General features: G+C 43.5%; 1 protein-coding gene and 1 pseudogene across 3 annotated transcripts in view; one reads left to right on the plus strand and one right to left on the minus strand.

Moving 5' to 3' along the window:
• Positions 1-6,897, minus strand: part of Egflam (EGF like, fibronectin type III and laminin G domains) — a 237,431-nt gene that overhangs the window by 85,170 nt on the left and 145,364 nt on the right. The window lies entirely within an intron of this gene.
• On the plus strand, positions 1,047-1,432 carry LOC101589711 (annotated as a pseudogene).

A 6,897-nucleotide genomic window follows, 5' to 3' on the forward strand; every position in this document is an offset into this window, starting at 1 on the left:
TTACCCAAAATAGCGCTGAATATTCAGGCAGCCTTTAAGACATACGTATCACAGACCTGAAGCACAGGCCCGGTGAGCCACTAGGACAGAACGTTCTGGTGCCCCTGCTCCCAGCGGTCTGGCCCCCTGTCAGGCTCCCATCCAGATCCATGATGACGCCGCTCCGGACTGCGGAAATGTGGCTGCGCTCTCACGCTGCTTGATGGGCTCCAGGCGCTACGACTTGGGTTTGGTGCTCGGTCTTTCCATGTCTGTTCTCCTTAAACCAACAAAAATGTCCTCTGGTTTCTCTTCTCCACCACTGATTGCATTCCTTAGCCACAATTATCCTACTTAAAATTAAGGTCAGAGCATGCCCTTCAGCTGTCCCAAACTTCAAAATCTTTGATTATAATTTGCAATAAAATCCCAAATCCTGTGGGATTGGACTGTGAATTTCACACGATCTGGCACATGGCCCGTGGCTACCTTCCCGGCTTTGCTTGCGATCAGCCTTCTTCCCACTTACCAGGCACGAACCACTGTTCCAGTTTTCCTAAAATATCCCAAGCTTGCTTTTATCCCAGGACTTGAAAAAAGGAAGCAAGCGTGCAGTTGCTGCTTTCTCCGCACGGAAGGATTCTGTTCAAACCTTCTTTTGAAGAGAAGCCCACTCTGGTGGCCTACAGTGGTGATGGTGGGCCTTTCAGAGCTGTCAGTGGTGTAAACAGCCCCCTGAGGCCCGCGCCACAGGTCTGCCGCCACCGGCCCACGCCGCACACCGCTCCGGCTCTCCTCATGCCCTCGCGCGTCTGTACTTGCCATTAGCTCTTACCATTGCAAGCGCATATTGCTTATGTACCGAAAAGTAATGCATGTTAATTTTATTATTTACTTTCTGTTGGAGGCAGCTTCTCCTGTGCGTGCTTCAAGGGGAAAGAGACGCCGGCTGCCTTGCTTACCACTAACACCTCGGCACCCAGAAATCACCTCGCATAAATAGGCTCTAAATACACATTTTAGAATGCATGAATGTTTAACCAAGTAAAATAATCCCTGGGAAGAGGTAGTGGCGCGGTATCGGTGGAGGGCAAGGTGACCCCGGGCCGCCGTGACCATGGGCCGCGAGTTTGGGAATCTGTCGCGGATGCGGCATGTGATCACCTACAGCTTGTCGCCCTTTGAGCAGCGCGCCTTCCCGAACAACTTCAGCAAGGGCATCCCCAACGTGCTGCGCCGCACTCAGGGGTGCATTCTGCGCGTGGTGCCGCCATTTGTAGTGGCTTATCTTATCTACACATGGGGGACTCAAGAGTTTGAGAAATCCAAGAGGAAGAACCCAGCTACCTATGAGAATGACAAATGAGCATCTCCTCTGTGACAGTTCCTGCTTCTGAAAGATGCTTCTGTGGGAAAGGAGGGTGTATTGTTTCTTGAAGACAATAAAATTCTTATGGACTGCAAAAAAAAAAAAAAAAAAAAAAAAATCCCTGGGCTCAGCAACCAGATTCGTTACTTCCTGGAGTATAACCAGAACAGTTTTTAGATTGATTTAATAGTGACATGCAAAGAAAATGGAAAGAGTGGGGGCTGACTCTTATCTTTGTTTGTAACTTTTCTCATCTCTTATTGTCATTCATTGTTCTAATTGTTCCTGAATTTGACAATCTCTAGTTTATTTTAAAGCGAGACTTATTGTATCACTTCGATGCATCTTTAGAACACAGCATTTGTCGCAAAGGTCTCGGGCCACTGGAGAAGTGCCTCTTCCTTCTGGCTGTCTCTCACTGTGGCTGGAACTAGTGCACCAAGCCCACCACCCGACCAACGTAATGGAGCTTCTCTATCCCGCCCGCAACTCACGCAGTTCTGTTGCCTCCAGACCGTTGCTGATGGGCTCTTCCTGCTCGGAAAGTCTGTGAGCTGTCGCCATCTGCTGGATGTATTGCAAACTACCACTGCCTACTAGATCGTTCTGAGCTGCAGCTGGTTTATTCCCTACAACTTGTAGATTTTTGAGTCCTTTACTGGCCTCTGGATCCTTTCATGACCATGTGATCAAAACTTTTGATGGTAGGACCATGCCACTTGCCAAAATGGGAACACAGCTACATTGTTAAATATGGTAAAGGCTAGGGGTGAAATTCCATAGAGGAACTAACTTCATGTTCTAGGACAAAACTTTGGCTCGCTAGAGTGGTGGGGACAAGAAGCTGTGAGCAACAAAAAATTCCAACGGGACACTCAGTTAAAGATATACCTTCACAGCAGATGACTTACTCTTCTCCTTGCTAAATTTTTATTTTATTTTAAAGGGTATATGCAAACAGTATGCAACAGTAAGGGATTATCTGTTGCAGCATGGACGAGTGGTTAAATTAGCAGAAAAGAAACTTGAATTTGAGGATCATTCACAACTTGCTCTTGCGGACTGACTGTGCACATGAATCCATATATTTGTAAACATTAGGGAGAAGTGACGGTGCTGACCAGATAGCGTCAGGCTAAGAATGAGCTTGGACAAACTAAAAGATAAGAAAGGGTACTATCAAGAGGCCCAGCTTTATAATACTAGTGAAACAATTCAACTTCTATCAATAAGGGATTAGCTAGATAAATGTGGTAAGCAAGAATTTACAATGGTATATACTGTCATAACTGAAATTAAGGAAGTAGATGTATGTTTAGAGTTGTATGATACTATGCTTTAGATATAAAATATCCCCCCCCCCAATATCTTGTGTTCAGAGGATGGGCTTTTGGAAGGGGATTGGATTAAGAGGGCTCTAACTTCATCAGTGGATGAATGTATTAATGGACTCATGGACTGCACAATTTCTGAACCTATGAGCCAAAACAAACCTTTCCCTCTGTGAAGTTGCTTATGTCAGGTATTTTGTCTCCATGACAAAAAGCCTACTGACACGTACACAGTATTTTATAGCACATGAAAGCGTATGTATCAGAATTCTGGAAGATATTCTTAGATATATATCAAAGTTTTAATAGTAGTTCTATCTAGATGGTATGAGTAGAGATAACTTTCTTTTTTATTTTTAAAGATATTTCTATGCCATGCAAATTTTTCTTCCAATTATAAGAATTTTGCCATGCAAATTTTTCTTCCAATTATAAGAATTTATAAAGCACAATACATTTTTTTCTATATATAAACAAACCCTATTTCTGCTTGGGCTTATTGTGAAGCTTTCTTTAGTTTCTCTGCCCTCAACCCTGTGTAGTCCAGTAAGGATGATGGTAAAACCTAAGTAAGGCCTTCGTACTGCTCTGGTAAAGTGCCCCAAGTAACCCTCCCAGGACTTTTGTTGCCTCCCTGAGGAAGAGCCCTACAGGGCGACTTCCGACAGCCCCCAGCCTCTGCCCTGCGCACTCCTGCTCTCGCTCACCACCTCCTCTGCTCCTCTCCCACCGCCTCTTCTCCAGCCACAATGCTCTTCCCACTCCCTCAACACCCTGTGGACTGACTTTTAGAAAAAAGGAACCCTGCCAACTTTAGAATGGAGTAAGGAAAGGCCATGGGCACCTGGGGCTTCTGCCTGAGATCTGCCGTAAGTGACCTTGACCAGGCTGCAGAGTCAGCCCGTGCCCTGGTTTCCTCAAAGCAGAATGGGGAGGCAGCTCCTTTCCAGTGGAGCAAATTGATAAAGCTTCAGTCAGTGAAATTTGACTACAGGGCTTCATTATGACCTGTATTCGAGGCAACATGCTAAGTACACACAGTAGATGTCTGTGCTCTAAATTTCTAAGAATGTAAAACCAAAAATAATCTTACGTTTGGAATCCACATAACAGACATCGCTCTCTCAGTCTGTGAGGCTATACTGCTCCTTCTTGAGGTGGGTCCCTCCTCTCTCTTCCCTCGGACCCACCCGGTGTCCTCTGCTACCCTGCCGTGGGCCCCAGAGACTGGCACGCCAGTCTCCTTCCAGGTGCATGGTGCCCACTGGGCAGCATCAGGAGACAGCGGTAGGGGAGAGGGGTGAGGTGTCCATGCCCAGCTGCTGCCACCTGGGAGGCTGTCCTGGGACAACTTCACGTGCCAGATCTGAAGGCCACAGCTCCTGCCAAGAGAGCCCTCCCTGTCTGTCCAGACACCGGTAATTACTCGTCTTGGATTGCCCACACCTACCCCAGCATTGACAAACAGTCCCTTTGTTAAAAGTGTTTCAAATTACCCAATGGCACGACCCTCTCGATCTACTTAGGAAGCAGATGACGTTATTATGGTCATTCGGAAAGTCACTCCCCCTTGCTTCTTTGTTGTATATGTTTATACCCATTTGTTTTTTACATGGTTCAATAATTAGATGAGATCCACCATACTCAGCTAGTCCACTCTGTCCCTCCAATACGCCTGTCATGACGCCACCTTCTCTATCTCTCTTAAGACACAGTTGTGGCTCGACTTGCTCTTTGAAGGAACAAAGTGATACACACATTCAGATGCTAAGACAAGATGATTCAAATGGAAAACGCAATAAAAATAAGTGCTGTAACAGAAAGAGCAGAAACTGAAGAGGCTGTGGAGTGATGAATACAAAAGAAAGAGAACAAAGCAGAAAAGAAACAGAAAGAGATCGTGTCTGCATCTTGTCCTCTGAGTAACTACTATGAAGACAGCAATATGCAGTGTGTTAATTATTATTTTTTTTTTCAACTTAACAGCATGGCTTTATTTTTATATTTCGACTTCATACTTTTCTACTGGATGGTTAAGACCAAGGTAAAGCAGGACCTATGCAAGAAGAGTTGTAGCTTTTTGGTCTTAGAAGGTCAGTGAAATGCCCTCAGGATTTGTCCTGAGATCCTGTACCTCAGATTGTAGAACCTTCATCAGTGCAGCCATGTGGATGAGTCACGGCCAATGCTTGGCCAATGTGCTCTCTGTGAAAGCCTGAGAGAGTGTCTTCTCCCCATGTGACTCTCCTTAGGCACACTCTACGTCATCGATCACTTTCCTCTTTGGCCCCATAATCTTCTTGATCAGAAAATTTGGGACACTACCGAGGTACATGACGTTACAGTACAAGTTCTCATATGTCCTGAGTCTTAATCGACCTTAGAAGGTTAGGGCCAAAATGTTGGCTTTCCTTGTATCCTTCCTTTTTCTCTAATTTGGTCTGCAAACTTAGGTTGTTAACCATCCAGAAGAAAAGCTTATTGTTATTATCAAACGATTTAGGCTATCAATCTTAACATCACTATCTCACTGCATTTCAAACATCTTAGGCATAATAAGGAACAGGTATTTTTCATCAAGTATTGATATGTTGAACTTTAAGTCCCTACAGAATATGATAAAAAAACATTTAAAAATTAGATTATATTTTAAAAAATAGGATAAAGAATTCTATGCTTCTCATGTTTGCACATAAGTCCAAAAATCTCACCATATACAACCTTGAAGCAGGACAGTTCCACAATATTCCTTTTCCTGTCTCTTGCTTTCCTTCACCACCACCTTCTTCTTGAACATCCATCTACCCTAGAGACATCTTAGCAGTAAATGGCATGTCATGACAAGCCGCCCATATTCAAAATACCACAATGACAGGCACTCCCATCATGAAACAACTATTACAAATTACCATCTGCAGTGCAGTAGCTTAGTTCCCAGGTATCAGTATATATAGTTAGTCAGGGTGAGAATCTTTCCAATTAACTCCTAGATTAAAGAATCTTCTGAATATTCTCAGGATCATTGCCTTGCTCATCTTTTACATATAACTGCATGGCTTAACATTGCCATGTTTCCTAGCTCATCTCCTTTCCCTCTCTTGATTTGTTGGACCTTGAGATCCTGCCTTCCCTTTCCTTGTATTATATCTTTCTATTTGTCTTTCTTAGAGTTCTTATACTAGGGAGACAGTGTGTTAATTATTGCAACTATCCTACTAACCTGTGCTGTAGGTATTTCATTGCTATTTTATCTTTTTTTTCTCATTGCTATGAATCAAAAAAGGAAACAGAAGGACAGAGAATGCATTTGTGTGCGTGTGTGTGCACACTCACACGTGCTTGTGTGCCCTCAATATATTCATGATTAAAAGTCCGTGAGTAGAATAAATGATCTACGGCTGCGTATACTGTGGTCACTAAATAACAGCAGGCTGGCTGCACAGGTGCTACGGATGAAACTAGAGCGTGGAGAAGTCTTTGGAAAATTCTATTTTCTTATCCTTTGGTTTAGTCTCTCTTCTCTGTGTAGCCAGAGGGGCTAAAAATATGGGTGTGCTGATTATAAGTAAATGTATGGTAATGCAACACACACAAAGGCCTCGGCAGAGCAATTAATAGGTAGCAGGTATTTAAACTGCAAAGTGAATCATCCCTTTAGAGCCAATAAAGTTGTGCAAATGAATGTTCCTCAGATTTACACGCATCGAGACATTAGCAAATCAATAGAGCGATTACAGTGCAGGGTGCCTTGAATGTAAAATCACATTTGCAGTTATGTGTATGCACACATGAATACTTAAAATTCAGGTTTCTCTATGCTGTGAATGAAACAAATGATTTGTTCCTCCTCCTTTTCCCTTTTTTTTTTTTTTGTCTTACATTCTAAAGATTTACAAATCCGTGAAGCTCACCAATTTCCAGGCTTATTATCCTCAGCTCCAGGAGTAAGCCCAGCAAACCCACCTCTTTGGGGTGTTCTCTTTGTCTTTCTCCCCGTAAACCAGCACAAACCTGTTCTAATGCAGTTGGTGGAGCTCTGTAATAGTCATGTGAAAACTGAATCGTGCAATCCTCTATGGACAGAACAACTTCATTACTATGTACTCACTGATTCCTCCCTAGCTTCACAGAATTGCTACCTACAAGGGGACTCCCCAGATTTCCTAAGGACTTAAAATTTTGGAGGAATAAATCACAGGAGTATTATATGGAGGTCAG

The sequence above is a fragment of the Octodon degus genome, unplaced genomic scaffold (genome assembly GCF_000260255.1).
Source record: "Octodon degus isolate 3935 unplaced genomic scaffold, OctDeg1.0 scaffold00002, whole genome shotgun sequence".
Classification (NCBI taxonomy): Eukaryota; Metazoa; Chordata; class Mammalia; order Rodentia; family Octodontidae; genus Octodon; species Octodon degus.